Source organism: Panthera tigris, chromosome D4 (genome assembly GCF_018350195.1).
Source record: "Panthera tigris isolate Pti1 chromosome D4, P.tigris_Pti1_mat1.1, whole genome shotgun sequence".
Classification (NCBI taxonomy): Eukaryota; Metazoa; Chordata; class Mammalia; order Carnivora; family Felidae; genus Panthera; species Panthera tigris.
This window is the reverse complement of record NC_056672.1, coordinates 73,064,064-73,080,375: the sequence shown is the minus strand read 5'-3', so window position 1 is coordinate 73,080,375 and position 16,312 is coordinate 73,064,064. Positions and strand designations below refer to the sequence as shown.

General features: G+C 55.1%; 1 protein-coding gene across 9 annotated transcripts in view; it reads right to left on the bottom strand.

Annotated features, from left to right (window-relative positions):
* RGS3 (regulator of G protein signaling 3) overlaps positions 1-16,312 on the bottom strand; it is a 139,712-nt gene that overhangs the window by 16,571 nt on the left and 106,829 nt on the right. The window contains exon 1 of one of the 9 annotated variants that reach the window (XM_042964894.1): positions 16,152-16,242. The exons of 7 other annotated variants lie outside the window; for them this stretch is intronic. The gene's annotated coding sequence lies outside the window, so the exon portion shown is untranslated. Of the gene's footprint in view, positions 1-15,938; positions 16,120-16,151; positions 16,243-16,312 lie in introns of those variants that run through there. One more of the 9 variants, XM_042964893.1, reaches the window with a different exon arrangement.

The window sequence follows — 16,312 nt, the reverse complement described above, 5'->3', positions numbered from 1 at the left end:
AAGCAGGTCTCGAGGCCGGGCTGGGCCCCTCATCACACTCGAGGATTTGGAATGTTGGAATGAGAACTATCTGGAATCCAGGTTTCACCCATCAAGAGGCCACAGCTGTCTCATGAAGGAGAAAGTGGCCACGCGTTCCTGGCCACACGTGCACATGTGTGTGCCCACACGTGCACGCGCGCGTGGACACTGGCTGAGAATCTGAGAGGTAAGTACTCCCAGAACATAGGTTAGGAGCTGTCATTGTAGAGACCGTTAATGTCCATTTGACGGATGACAATGCTGAGCGCAAACAGCAGTGACTTTCCCACTATTGCACAAGCTGCCCGGGACCAAAAGGTTATGCCCAAAGCAGAGAAATCTTTTAAGCTCTGGGGAGTGTGTGACAGTGAAGCCTCAGCCAGGCTCGTATCTGGGAGTCCGTGACCCCAGTGGTAGGGTGCTCCCCACATGTGTCAGGGGTCCCACTGACATCTGGGAGCACCAGGGATGTGAGAGCAGTGTGGGTAAGAGCCACTGCCTGGGAGCAGGAAAGTGAAAGGTGTCCCCCCACCACCCCACCCCAGTGGAGAGGGAACTGAGCAAGGTAGCAGGGAGGACCTCAGAGGACTCTGGGATGATCTGGTCAGGGTTTGGTTCTCAGACACACCCAAAGACCCTCTTGGGAGAGGATTGTACCCTCCACCCAGGGACCCCTCAGACCCCAAAACGGCAGTGATCCCAAGTCTGCAGCACACAGAGGGGGAGGCTGAGGCCCAGAGAGGGCAAATCACACAGTGGGACTAGGGAAAGCCAGTCACTAAACCCTCTGGGTCTCAAGGTCTCCACCCATTAACTGAGATAACCAACATGCCCAAGTGACAAACCAGGAGAACATACCATAGAGAGTATAAAGTTCTTTTTTTTTTTTTTTTAAAGTAGGCTCCACGCCCAATGTGGGGCTTGAACTCAAAACCCCAAGATCAAGAGCTGAATGTTCTACCCACTGAGCCAGCCAGGCTCCCCAAAAGTATAAAACTCTTCAACGGGATACTGGTGGTGGTATCAGTGGTGACTAAACAGCGGATCTAAAGGGAAACGCTCAAGTCACGAACCTCAAATAGTGGCACATCTTGCCCATGGACCCCTGGAAGCAAACTTGGCCAGATACCCAGAATCAAAGTTGGTGATTGTGATGACAGGCCTCTCAGTCCAGAAATCTCATCTGGAAACTAAGGTCTGTGCTTTAGCCTCATCAGGCTGTTCCCAGGGAGAGAGAAGGCCCCCCTGCTGACTGACAGCCCAGCCCGGAACAGTGACCTAGAGACAAGTCCCCAAACACCCGCACCAATCGGCTGCTCCTGCTAGGCTGGGGTTGGAGCAAGGCCTCTGGCTCCTTCTTTCCAGCTCATTCCAGAGCAGCCCAGTCCTCCGCCCCTCACCCCACCCGCAGGGAAGCATTCTCCTCCAGAAAAACAAACAGCCAGCCCCCCCATTCACCCACATTCAGTCCCCCTCCCCCTGGGCCAGACCCCGCCCCCCCCCCCCCACCTGGAAGGACCCACAGAAGGAAGCAGCAACCCGTGCTCCTCAGGGCCTGGCACGGAGTGGCCCTGACGGGGTGGGGGGTGGAGGGGAGCAGGGGGCATTTCCCCTTTCCTAGGGGTGGAGGTAGGGCCGGCCCGTCCCAGCGGTGACAGAGCCTGAGCCCGCCTACCCCTCCTACTCCTCCGAAAGCGCAAGCGCGCAGCCACAGACCCAAAACCAGAAATGCAAGTCAGCCAGCCTCTGCCAATCCTGCCCCAAACTGAGGCCAAACCAAACAAAGCCAGAAGGGGAAGTGCCCCTGTCCCCATCTCCCCACCCTCGCCCCAGGCAGCAGAGAAACCACCCCACGAGCTCTCAGGGCTCCCAGGGTGCCCAGGGAGCCATGTTCCCGTGTCAGTGGTGTCACCCTCCGGCTGGGCACCTCTGGCAAGCCTCTTGCCCTCTTGGCCCCGTCTCCTCACCTGGAGCAGGGCCACGACATCACACTGGACTCAGAAGAGTCACACTGGCCCAGAAGAGGCATTTGATAACATGGTGGCTATCGTCAGTCCAATCTTATTTTACAGATGGGGAAACTGAGGTCTCAGAAGCTAAGGGAATGACCTAAGAAATTGGAGGCTGATTTAGTATTAGCACTCATGTCTCCTGGCTTCGTTGGGCCCTTATACACAAGTATGGTGGACCCAGGAGTCTACATAAGTGAACACTACCTGAGGCCCCTAACCTGGGCCCCCCCCACACACACACACACAGGGCAGATACTCGCAAAGAAGGGCCTGAGCTCTCTGGTTCCTTCCTGTGCTCCAGGACCAGGCTCGTGTGAATGCCCAGATAGGTTTGGTCAGGCCAGTGTTCCTGGGAGAGCTGGGGTTGGGAGTGCCTTGGGGAAGGCAGGTTCTGGAGCAAATATAGGAAATCTCAGAAATTTCGGCAGGGGGGAGGGGTGGCAAGTGAAGGAATTAGGACAGAAAAAGAGATAAAGGTGAGAGCATGTCACAACGGATGCCAGATACGGGACTGTCCTATGAGGAACAGAGTGACACCTGCAGAGCCCTGCTACATCAGAAATGCTCCGAGCAGCAGTGTGAGCAGGGTATGGGGGTGGGGGAAGGGCCACGGGGACACGCATGCATACAAAGACACAAGCGTTCGTTCATTCTCCAGGCACTGAGTAAGGCCCTGAGAGGACAGGGGACAAGTCAGACACAATCCCTGCCCTCAGCTGAGCAGAAAAAACAGAGACTGGACAACTGGTCCTGGCGCGTCTGGTGAGTGCTCTGATGGGGGAGGCAGCAGCAGCCGGCAAAACCCAGTTAGGCAGCTTTGCAACAGGCTGGGGTGATAAGAATCCGGCCACGGTGCTCCAGAGAGATCGGCCTGCTGGCCCAGGGCTTTGGGTCCACAGTGCCCTGTGCAGCTAGCTGTCCCCTTGCTGTGGGGAGTCTGTATCTCTCCCATCCATCACTTCTTTGGCTTGGCTGGACCAGTGTGAATTCTGTCCTTGTCTTGCCTGCTAGAAGCACACAGGAAATGAGCCAGGCCCTCCAAATGAAGCTGCTGTTTAGGATCTAATCAAACCCTGCCCCCAGTCCAATCCAGGACTCAGAACAGGCTGGGAAGGGTGGCAGGTAGGACTCCCAGAGCATCTCCTGGGCCCCAGAGCCCTCCCACCCCTATACCTGCTACTGGGGTAGGAGGGTGGCAGCGAGCTCCTGGAAGTGACTTGCCCAATGTCACACAGCCACTAAATGTGGAGCCAGGTCTGCTGACCCCAGAGTCAACCTGCAGCTCTCACTCTGAGATGACTCATCACATCCACCACAGATGCCGGGCTCTGTATCTGCCCTCAAAAACCACTTCCTGCACTGGCGCGGGAGGTGGGGGTTGAGAATTGGGGTTTGCCTTTGTCTCCGGGTCACACTTACACAGCTAGGATTTTACAGATAGAGCGCTGGACATAAAGCCAGAAGACCTGGGCTGGAATCCTCCCTCCATCCTTTGCTAGCTGTGCGACCATGCTATGGCGTCTGGTTTTCTCAGCCATGAAATGGGCCATGAAGTGAGGACACTTCCTGCCACACGCCCCATCCTCCTCCCAGAGGGCGGAGGGGACCAAGTCTCAGAAAGGACAGGAAAGTGCTCTGTCAACTGGAAAGTCGCCAGAGAAAGGGAGAGGTTATTCGAATTCCTGCCCAGCGCCTCAGACCTCCAGACTTGACTTTTGAGACGGGGTTGCTCCTTCAAGTTTGGCATGTTCTGGGCTCCTGAGCAGCTCCCTGGCTTCTGGGTCCCTGGCATGGTGCTGGCTTCCAGGAACCTCAGCTGCCTGGCCAACGCTTAGCTCCCCCAGCCCAGCCTCGGTGCAGCTCCTCAGCCTGATTTCTTGACACGGAGAGGCTGGAGCCACCCCCGGCCCTGCCTCTGCCTGCCAGCTCAGGGCCTCCCAGCAGCTGTCCTCCTCCCCTGTCCCCAACCTGGCAGTTTTGGCACCGAACAAGGCAGAGACAGATGACACCGTACAGTGGAGAGAGCTCTGGAGACTGAGCCCTACCGCACTCACTGGCTGGGTGACCTCAGGTATAGCCTCTCTGAGCCTCAGTTTCCTCAGCTGTAACATGGGATTCATAACAGCTCCCCGGTGCTGCAGGAGGCGTGCTGAGCTGGTGTGCACCCACAGCGTGGCACCGCGTGGCCACACGAAGCACTGGAATGGCAGCCATGACCACCGCAGGACCGCCCATCATCGACATCTCTCTCCTTGGATTTGCTCCCACTCATCTGACAACCCCATGAGGTCATGAGCCTCTTGGCCTGTCCGTGGGAACCTGTCCCAGGCTCCTGCCCCTCTCAGTCCTGCCTACTCCCTTGTGCACCCATCCGCTCCCCTGGGGTTCAGTCACCATCCGTGGCATCTTGCCACCCCCGAGCCCACACTGCCGGCTCTGACCTGTCTCCTGAGTCTAGATTCCAGAGGTGAGTGTTCACCAAGTACTCATGAAACAGCGCTGCTCCAGAACACTGTCCTAGGTGTTGTGGGCACAATGGGAAATGAGAGAGACACAATCCCTGTCCTGGGGGAGCTTCCAGGCCAGAGAGGAAGGACTGACATGAGCCACATCGTCGGTCGGTCGCCCACAGAAACACGTAATAGACGCAAAGTGTGATCGCTGATGGGCAGGAAAACCATAGAGTGCCACAGGAGAGAATGCAGCGGCACGTGGGAAAGGCCACTCCGCAATGACACTGAGCCCCAGATCTGCTCGATGGGCAGGAGAGGGTTCACCAGGGATGCCTGCGCAGTGGGGAACAGAGGAGGCCTGTGTGGCTAGGGCCCAGGCACAGAGATAGAGACCTCCCTCTGCACATCCCGCTGGTGCCCCCAGCTCAACATGCCTCACGCTGAATGCAAGTCCACTCGATCAATGATGACACCGCCAGCTGCCGAAACCAGGGACCTGGGTTCCACCCTTTCTCCCTTTCCCTTCACTACCACCCCCACTACTCTGGCCAGCCACCAACACCTCCTGATTGTCCCCGGGAATATCTTCAGAATCACTCCCCCGGGGTAGGTTATGCATGTGTGGGGTCAGGGAGTATACGGGAACTCTCTCTACTTTCTTCTCAATCCCTAAAACTGCTCTAAAAACAAGGTGTATTAGCTTAGAAAAAAAATAATCTCTCCACTCCCTCCACCTTCACCACCACCACCTCCCCCCAGGACACTGTCATCTCCCACCGGAATGGAGGAGGACCTCCTGGCGGCAGCCCAGACCCCTTTAGCGGCCATGCCAGGGAGCCTTTTATGCAAATCTGACCCTGTCACTCCCCTGCTTAAAGCCCTGTCAAGGCTCCCCAACGCCCCCCAGGTAAGTCCCAATCCTATAGCCCTGAGAGAGCCTGGGGTCTGTCTTCCTCTGACTTCACCTCCTACCACTACCCATCTTAAGTGTTTGATGAGAATGAATGGATGGATGAATGGATGAAGGAAGGAAGGAATGGGCAATCCAGTGAATGTCACAGGACCATCTAGACTCTTAGGACCTGAAGTGTGGCCCCTGAACCAGCAGTAGCAACAGCAGCTGGAACCTCACCTGAAATAGAGAATCTTAAGGCCTCAACCGACAGCTCCTGGTTCAGAATCTGCCTTTTACCAAGATTCCGAGAGATTAATCTGCACGTTAAAAATAGCACTGATCCAGACTATTGGTTCTCAAAAGAGAGGTACACTTTAGAATCACCGGTGGAGCATTTTAAAAATATCTGTATCTGGGCTCAATTCCAGACTTACTGGATAAGATTCCCTGAGAGTAGAGCTGGTATCTTGACTTCTTTCTAACTCCACAGATAATTCTGGGGAGCAGCCCCAGTTAACAGATAAGGTGAGTGGGACCGAGAGAAGGGAGGCGATGTGCCCGAGGCCATACAACAGAATCAGGACGAGAATGTGCAGACCAGAACTTAGTGCAGGACCAGTCCCAACAAACACCGCTCCCGCCATAACGGAGGCCCACGCAGAAGAGGCATGACCTCAGCAGCCCCTCGTCCCCAGATAAGGAGCTGGCAAGCTCCCTCGCAAGCTACCCATTCATGTTTCCTATTAACAGAGGCCCAAATCCAGGAGAGAAAGGAAGGAGGAATTTGAATACAGATGGAAAATTCTCCATCCCTAAAGGATCCCACGACTACACTCATGGGTCTGTTGGGGACTCAGGACGGCAACACATCACAACAGGGAGCATACCTGTTGACTCAAAGCAATAGTGAGGCACAGAGGAGAAGCAGCTCTTCCAGTCCAGAAACTCGGGACGAAGCCAACACACAGGGAAGAAGAACACTGAGGAATGAGAACTGAGGCGAACCCTCTTAGAAGCTTCCCTACTCTTGGTACTGCTACCTGGGTAAGCCTGAAGGACATGTCTTCAGGCCTGGCCTTTGGCGCTTCGATGGGATGCCCGGCACCATCCTGCATGCCCAGCTTCTCACTGGGCAGGGAAAGCAGTTCCCGAGGTATGAGTTTCCAGGACAAAGCTCCCCTGTCCGCACCTTGCCAAGCTCCTTCCCTTGGGTCCCAGATGCCACTGCTTCAGTGTGTGGAGGTGGCCTGGATTGGTGGCCCCCCACAGCCCAAAGACCCCTGCCACACACCTCAGCCCTCTCCTCTCCTGAAAGCTGTAAGAGTGGAGAGCAGGGCTGTCCCAGCTGCTTCCTGTCCCCACAGGGACCCGTGCCTCTGTCAGAAGGAGAGCGCCAAGTCCCGGGGGCCTCTCCTGCCCCCGGGGCTCTCTGCTCAGAACCAGCCCCCTGAGGGCCCTGCCACCATTCCCCTTCCCACCTGGCACCCCTTTCTCTGCCCGGTCCACATGTGTGTCCGCACGGACTCACTTTCCTATTGCGTCCCCCTCCTCAAGTGCATCTCCTTCCCATCCTCTGGAGCCCAGTGAAATGCTCCTTGGGATGCCCTGGCTAGGGGGGTCTCTGTATTCCTGCCAGTGCCCGGCCTGCCCTGCTCTCGGGGTCCTGGGCATGCCCTGTTTTGGCTCATCAAGATTATGTCCCCGGCTCACTCCCTCCCACCCCCACCCCCAGAGTTACTCAGCGAATACCTACAGATCTCCAGCCATGTGCCAGGGCCTGTGCGGGGCAAAATGACAAGACACCTTCCCTTCCCGGAAGGTGCTGATCTATGGGGCAGAGAGCCAGGTGAAGGACCCGCGTCAACCCCCCACATGCCCATTGCTCCCCCAGGGGGCTGTGGAAGCACAGAGGCAGCAGGAAAGATGGGGATGGCTCTTGGAGGAGGTAATGGGGACAGGGATGGGAGAGGATGTCCGGGCCAGAAACAGAGATAGCATGGAACATTCAAGGAAGTGCAGGTGGTTCCATGGAACAGAAGCATGGATATGGTAAAGAATTTGGACTTGGACTTGGACCCTGAGAGCAGTGTTTACCGTGCTGCTGTAGAGATAGGGGAGGTGGAGCCAGAGATGATGGAAACAGAAAACAAAGAAAAAGATATGGGGGAGAGAGGAAGAAAGAAACCATAAATTGAGTGTCTACCAAATGCCGACACCGTGACGGTTGCTTTCCATACACTCTTGCACCCCAGCAACCCTGTGTGGTAGGGATCATTGGCCCGATTTGGCAAATGAGGAAAATGAGACTCAGAGAGGTTAAGGTAATGTGCAAGATCACAAAGCAAGTGAGCAGAGGAGTCGAACTGAAACCATGGTCAGCCTGGCTCCAAAGCCCTTTCTCTTTCTACTACCCCATGGCCTCCTTTCCTCCTTTCTTGCCCCTTCACCGCCCTTCCTCACCCCCTCCCTCCCAAGCACCCATCTGGGCCAGGCACTGTGCTAGGCACAGTGAGCGATACCAGACTCAGGGGCCCTGCTCATACCGCAAACTGCTGGAGACCGAGGGACAGATGTCTGACTCGCCTGGCGGGGGGCAGAGTGGGGTAGAATTCCACACATCTGGTGACCTTCCCAAACCGTCTCCCTCCAGAGACCACTTCATGCGCAGGGTGAGCCAGAAGCGTGTGGCTTCTCTGTGATATTCTATGCTGGGCTGATCAAACAAAAAAACTCTGCCAAGCTGGGAGGACCCCAGGGAAGGGCACAAATAGCACTGTGGTCATGAGACCAGGATTGGGAATCAGGCAGGCCTGGGGTCCAATCTCACTTCCTAACCCTGTGGCTGAGTCAGGGGGCACAGCAGTGCTCAGCCCACTGGGGGGCCCTCCCTCTCCACTGCTTGGCTCTCCCTCCTAGCAGGTACAGGGACCAACCCGAAATCTCAGGCTTCACTCCAAGCAACAGCTCTGAGAACAGAGGTGCCTTCAGAGCTGGGGGTCGTGGGTGGGGGAAGCCTAATGCTGGTGAAGAACTGAGGTCTGGAGGCAGACAAACCCAGGTTCATGTCCTGCCTCTGCCACTTCCTAGCTAGGTGCCTTTAACCTCTGGACAGGCTGCTTAACCGATTCAAGGTTCAGTTTTCTTATCTGTAAGTGGTGATGTAAGTCACGACTACCTACATCACGGCATTGTTGGGAGGTAATCCACATAGTAAGTGTTCAATGAACATTTCCAATTCCTGTAATCAGACTTATTACTGTCATCACAGAGATCACCAGTCTCCTTCCTTGCATCCCACTCTGGGAGAGGACACTTGGCACATTCTTCCCCCTAAGATGGGGGCACTGTTATCTGTGCATTCCAGGGGAGGAAACTGAGGCCCGTAACAAAGGCCCTGGAGGCTGGAGAGGTAGCTGAGCCTGTGCTCGGTTTCCCCTAGGCTGGGTCAGTCTGGCTCCCTGTGTGGCCCAAGCCAAATCCCTCTCCTCTCCAGGCCACATCTTCTGGAGGGGGTCTGTCCAGCACTGAATCTCAGCCAGCCTGGAGGAATCAGGGCTCAAGGTATGGTCAGGTCTCCTTGTGGGCACATGGAGGGCAGGAGGAGAAGAAAGCACCCCCTCTTCAGAGACCCCAACGCTTGTCTGTCCGCCCCAGTTCCTAAAATATTCTTCTTTCAGGGCCCTCAGTGCCGGGGGCACTGGGTGGGGGGAGTTGAGGGAGGAGGCTCTTCCATTCCAGGATGCCAGAATGGGTATCTGGCCACAACCCATTGGTGGTTACCTCCAAGGCCCTCCCCAGCACGCTGTGACCTCCACCCCTGCCTCTCTGAAGCAGACATGCTTTCTGTTAAGGGGTGACGTTGACGCTGGGTTTATCTGGGGTTGCAGTGCCAAAACCATCCTTCTGGCCTCCTCCTGGCCTGGGACTCTCTCTCTCATCTCCCTCACACGGACCTGATTATATTCCTCTCCTGCTGCAAACCCTTCTATCCCCCTAGGATAGTCCCAGCTCCTTACCCTGTGTGTTCGGCCCCTGCCACCTGACCTCCCGCCACGCCATTTCTCTTCCCCCAGCCAGTCTAAACTAGTTGTAGTTCCCCAAACACACTCCACTCTCAGGCACCTCGAAACCTCTCCTCACTGTACTTCCTACCTAGAACACCCTGCCCTCCCTTGTCCACCGGGCAAACTCCTACTGATTCTTCAAAACTGAGCTCACCCACACGTGTATTGTCCCCTTGATTGCCGACAAAGATGATGATGCCCTAGAGTGAGAGAGGATGGTGTTTTCATTAATTGGATAACCACCCTGAGAAAACGAGTCTGGACCTCACCATCCACCATACATAAGAATCTATTTCAAGTAGATTTTGGATCTAAATATGAAACATAAAACGACAGAATATCTGGAAGATAACATAGAACACACCCACAACTTGGTAACAGGCAAAGAAACGGGATTCGATCGGCCCTCTTGGTAAAGAAAAAGACTGACAAGTTGGACTGCATTAAGAACTTCTGTACTTCAGAGGATACCCTCGTCAAAAGAATGAAAAGGTAAGACGCAGAGCAAAAGGCGATGTTTGCAATGTCTATATCCCACAATGAAAATATACCCAGAATATTTTTTAAGCTTCCACAAGCCAATAAGAAAAAGACAGACAACCCAATAGAAAATGTGGCAGGGGCGGGGGGAGAGGAGGGTTACACGTGAACAGGTGCTTCACTAACAGGTGGCCAATGAACATATGGAAAGGTCCCAAACCTCATTAGTCACCAAGGAAATGCAAATTAAAAAACCATATGTAGTTATCACAATATCTAATACTGGTTGGTGTGGTGGTGGTAAGGATGTGGAGTAACAGAAGCTCTCTCCTACACAGCTCAAAGAGGGCAATGGTGTCAAGCCTGGGAAATTATATGATAGTATCTACTAAAGCTAATTATATACCACTTTATGACTCAGCAGTTGTAAACCTTAGGTATTTACCCAGCAGAAAAGTAGATACAGCCTATCAAAAGACATCTATGAGATTCTTCAGAGCAGTACTCTTCATTTTAAACTCAAGCTGGAAACAAGCCAAATGTTCATCACCAGGAGAAATGAACAAATTGCAACATCGTCACACAACGAAATATCCTACAACAGTGAGAAGGAACAAAATAAAACTGCATACAGTTACGTTGACAAGTCTCATCATCAAAATGCAGACCCAAAGAAGTCAGCATAAAAGAGTGCATGCTTGGGGCGCATGGGTGGCTCAGTTGGTTGAGTGTGTACAACTTCCGCTCAGGTCATGATCTTGTAGTTCGTGAGTTCGAGCCCCAAGTCGGGCTCTGTGCTGACAGCTCAGAGCCTGGAGCCTGCTTCGGATTCTGTGTCTCCGTCCCTCTCTCTGCCCCTCCCCCACTCACACTCTGTCTGTCTCTCTTTCTCTAAAAAAATAAATAAACATTTTTTAAAAAGTTTTAAAAAGAGTGCATGCTTGGTGATTCCAGGTATACAAAGTTCAAAATCAGGCAACACTAATCAATGAGAGAAGGGCAGGACAGAGGTTATGTTTGAGGTGGTAGTGACTGAAAGGGGAGGGTGCAGGGGTATTTCTTGGGTACTAGAATATTCTATTTCTTGACCTGGAGAGTTTGTTCACTTTGTGAAAATTCATCAGCTGTATAGTTCCAACCATTTTGAAACTATGTTGCATTTCAACGGAGAAATTTATTTAAAGACAAACAAAAGCCCTCATCCTGGTGTCCCCCTGTTCCCTCCTTCCTCCATGAGCCCCTCTCCTTGGTGCACATCTCTGATAGCACATTCGGACTCCCCCAAAAGCCGCTGCACCACCTCCTGTTTCCAGAACACCAACTCCGTGTCAGACCCCACGCCAAGCGCCTCACTTCACCCACATCATCATGTTCAAGAACAGCCACTGTGAGGTGACATGCGAGTGGCACTCAGCCACTGCCACGACTCAGCGTTAGTGCACACGGAGCGCTTCATGCACACACATCATCTCATTCAACCAGTGAGGCCGGGCCATTGCCTGAAGAGACTCAGGCAAGGAGAGAGAGGTTCAGTGTCTTGCCCAAGGGCACACAGCTGTACCACGCGTGGGAGAGCCTGTTCTCTCTCCAGTCCAGAGCCCACGCACCTGTACGAAGCACACTACACAGCCTCCCCCTGGGATTAGAAGGAACAGTGCCTGGACACACACAGGTGATTTCTGTGGCTAGGCGGGAACCGCGTCTACGCTGCAGAAGAGTGGAGAGACCGGGACAGAGACCTGCTCCTTCGATGGACAAGCACCCATGCATCCAGACTCAGCCTCACCTCCTGCAGGAAGTTTTGCTGTGGCTCCCAGGCTGGGTTGGAAGCTTCCTCAGGGTTCCTCCCTCCCCAAGTCTCGGCATCAGAGCTGTGTTGCTACCATCCATCACATGCCCATCGTTGGCACTGGATTGAAGATTGGGCCCTTTATGTCTATACCTCTAGTACCTGGCCGATGCATGGTACCTAGCAAGTATTTAACAAGTGTGGAAGGGAGGGAGGGAGGCAGAGCAGACAAGTTCAGAGCTGTTACTGAGTGAGATCAGCTGGGAACTCCATTAATCAAGGTCCGAGCAGTGATGGTTTCAGTGTCCTGGATGGGCATTGGTTGCAGCCCCTGACTTAAGGAGAAGCACGGCCACACGACCTTCCGTTCCACGGCCCTCCTCCCACCCCCGGCTGCCCCCACCTTATCTCCAAGGTTGTGGCCAGCCAGCTGGCTCCCAGAGGCTCTGCCCTGCTCTTTCTCCCCTCCCCCCATGTTCCCCCACCTTCTGCCACCGTGCCCTGAGAGCCTGATTCCACTATTGGCCTGAGGCTAACCCCACCAGGAGGTAACTGAGGACACCAGAGAGCCCTGGCCACGCAGAGAAAGGCATGCCCGGTTCCAAATAACTTACTACACCCCCTGCCTTTCTAAGTTGGGAGCCGCTGACAGTTCTCCAGCAGCAGCCTGATCTATGGTGCCAGGTGCAAGCAGGCTGGCCCATCACAGGCAAGGGAAGGGGACAAGCCCCGGGCCATCTGGAACAGAGAGCACACCTGGCAGCTATCCATACATCTGGAGTGATGGTCAAGGCCCACCGCCAGAGAAAGAGGGTAAGAGGGTCTCTTGGGAGCCCGCCCCCCTCCTCTGTGCCTAGAGGCTCCGATCTGCCAAGCACCTCCTGGCCCCAGCACCCCTCTCCCCAGTCCTGCCCCACTCCCACCCCAATCCCAGACGCCTGGGTGCAGCTGGCTGTGCAGGAGAAGGTGGCAGCTCCCTGGGGCTGAGCCTGGCTGGCCTGCTGTGAGTGGCTCCAGCCTCTCTGGGCTTAGCGGGCTGAGCCATAAGCAGCCTTGTTTATCCCTGGGAGGAATGACGGTTTTCCCTGAGCAATGACATCTTGGAAACGGCCTGGCTCCACAAACAACAACAAACCTCCCAGCCCTGGCCTGGGCTCCAGCCTGCATGAGAAGGCCTCTGACCAAAACTGCCTGAATAGCAGGTTAGGGGCTGCTTTCCTGCTAAGCCAGACCCTGGCCTTGACCAGTAACACTCAGAAGAGAAGAGGGTCTACAGAGACTCAAAGAACTGGGTGGCTGCAAGGTCCAGCTCCTGGTTGCTCCAAAGGGGAAACTGAGCCGGGGTTGGGGGGGTTGCAGAATTTTGCCTGAGATCATCCAGTGAGTAGGAGCTAGAATGTGCCTCAGTCTCTGGCCTGTTGGCCAAGCAAGAGCTTTCTCTACTGCACATAGTTTTTCAGAGGAAAGCCAGGTTCTAGCTGGTAAGCCAGAGGGGTTCTAGAAAGGAATGTGTCACTGGGGAGTCTGAAAAAGGGGGGACATCAAGATGAAAGCCAGGTACTCTGAGTCATCCAGTTGGTGTGACACAGAGATTTGAGCTGGGGAACCAGAGACCTGGGTTCTCGTGCCCACTTGGCTGCGGAGTTTAACGTAACCTCAGGCAAGTCCTTCCTCCCCTGCCTCAGTCCCCTATCTGTCCAGAAAGCAAATGGACTCAGTCATCTCCAGGGCCTTGGGAAACTAAATGGGAAGAAGCTCTAAGAACCTCCAGGAACCCAACTGGGCATGGGCACTCCCTCCTCAACTCTGCCTCTTCTGGGGAAGCCGGGCGGACCACTGGCTGAGAACCACCCTCACACAAAACCCCAGACCCACGTCCATGGTGGGGCCCCATCCCAAGGGGGCCCAAGCTCGGATCCAAACCGCTGCAGTCTGTGCAAAGGACCATGGACATTGCATTCAAAGCCGCCGGGGGGCGCCCAGGTGGCTCAGTCGGTTAGGCGTCCGACTTCGGCTCAGGTCATGATCTCACGGTTCGTGAGTTCGGGCCCCACGTCCGGCTCTGTGCTGATAGCTCAGGGCCTGGAGCCTGCTTCTGATTCTGTGTCTCCCTCCCCTGCTCACACTTCTGTCTCTCTCTCAAAAATAAATAAAGATTAAAAAAAATTAAAAAAAAAAAAAAAAAAGCAGCCGGGGCTTCCCCTTCCATCCTCCATGGCCCAGACCCAGACCATGTAAACACCACCCAGCCCAGTATGACTCCTGGGTGGGCTCTCGAGACAGCGACCTCAGCCTCAGATAGGCTGAAAACAAGATTCTCCCTGTCCCACCTCTTGTCAAATCCCACCTTCCAACCCCTTGGCCCTGTGGCATCAAAATAGCCCCTTGGCCTCACACAGAAGCTAGGTCTCCTCCCAAGGGACTCTGCACCAGGTCCTCAAGTTGATAGGGCCCACTATCTGCCACAAAGAGCGAGAAGGTGGGCAGAGGGAACTGACTCGGACGTCAGTGCTTGTCCTCAAGGAAAGCCCATCCTAGCCCTTTCCTACCATGTCCTGGGCCCCAGGCCCAGGGACTCAGAGATGAAGAAGACCTAATAGGACACGAAAGCAATCACCCTGGGTGCCACCGCCAATGGAGAGACAGGTTCCAACAGCAGTATCTGCTCTAGTTGTAGAAATTTGAGTTCTCCAGGATCAAGACCTAGACAGAAGAGATGGGCTTTCCAGGCGGCGGGGATATGCACAAAGGCAAGAAAGCTGGAGGGTAGGATGGTTTCACTGATACCAAGTACTATCATCGGAAGCCCCCGAAAGGATTTCTGGTTCGAGGCCCCGAAGGCTTCCCAACAGGGGGTCACTCGCCTCAGCTGCCTCCGTCTTCACTGTCCCCCTGGCTATTTCAGATGCCAGGCTGGGCCTGAAGCAAGCCCTGCTGTGGAACTTGGCTCCCTGAAGGGCCCGCCCCGGGCTAAGCCATGCCACGTGCTAGGGCTGGGGAAGAAGGGAGGTGCCCCTTGGCTGGGTGCAGAGGACTCCAGGGGCCCTGGTGGAAAGTTTGACTATGGCCGCAGTGCCCCAGCTGGGATCCACAGGCACTGGTGGGCAGGCACTGAAGCTCCTTCCTTCCTTCCAAGAGATATACCCACTCCAGCCATCTCAAGAGAGGAGCCAGATAGTCCCCCGCCATAGGCCTGAGGGCAGCAGGATGTGGAAATTTTTCCGTGAAGGGGCCGGTGGCCCTGTACTTAATTAGGCATCTCAAGCCAGGAACGCGACATTCAGAAGGGAGGTACGCAGCTCAGGTAGGGTAATGGCACCCATGTATCCTGTCCTCACTGTTCCAGGAGACAGAAGTCCTCTATCCTGGTCCCGGCCAAAGACCTGCAGCGTGGACATGGCCCCTTCCCAATCTGGACCATAGGCTCTTCCACAGCTCTAAGGCCCCGGGGCACAAAGGTTCTTCCTGGACACCTCAGGACAAGAGTAGAGATGTGGGGCTTCCAAGTTGATAAAAGAATTGGCCTCTGTCCCCTCATAGTGGCTAGCTCTGCGGGGTGAGCAGGTCTCTAACAATTACCCCCTCCCTACAGATCTCAACTGGAGCCAAGGGAGCAGGTGCAGGACCTTTCCCAAGAGGCTCAGGAGGCAGAGCATCCCCGCTTATGTTTCCTGTGTACATTTCAGCAGAAGTCTGTCGAATCGCAGCCAAGCCCCCCATTGAGATTGCCCTCCCCCAGACCACCTCCTTCCCAGACACAGAAGTAGGCAAAAGCAGCCATCCCTGGTGCCTGGAGTACGGTCAGCATCCCTGACAGGATCACCAGCATGGCTGGCTGAATGCGCCCTCTCCAGGCAGTGTCCCAACTTGTGGTCACCAAACATTCCTTTCTCCCAGAAAGAAAAGCCGGCTGGCCAGCCTGGAAGTGGGGAGCAGCACACAGTGGTAGCATAGCCCTAACCCTGAAGGTCCTCGACCCTGAGAAAGACACACACACACAAACGTGCGCGTGTGCACACACACATACACACACACACACACACACACACACACACACACACACACACACACACAGAGCTATCTCAGAGCATAATACACACGTTTTAGTTGCAACATGCCATCAATGGCTGCCCTGGGGAGGAAACAATAGAAACGGGGGCATGGGGTGGCCTGGACAAGAGCCCCCCGCACACCACACACACACCCTGTCACCAAGGCACCTACCCAATTCACTCCGGCAGGGACCCAGGAGGCTCTTAGCTGCCGCTCCTGCCGGCCAGCCCGCCAGCCCGGTCTCCACCGGGCTCCTCCCGCAGGCGGGCGGGCAGGCGGGCGGCCGTGGCTGTGGCAGCTCCTGGCCGCCCGGCGGCCCGTGTCAAGCAGCTGCCTTCCCCAGACAGAGCTCCTTTGTGTCAGCAGAGCTATTTATGGACTTACCCAAGTTCCCCAGGGGAGCGATACCTGCTGGGAAAAGCTGAACCAAATGACCAGGTTCCACCTCCCACATCTAGGTAGCGTTTTCAAAACCCTTGCATCACTCGCCCCTCCTCCTCTTCCTCCTCCTCCTGCTTGCCCTCCTCCTCTTCCTCCTCCTCCTC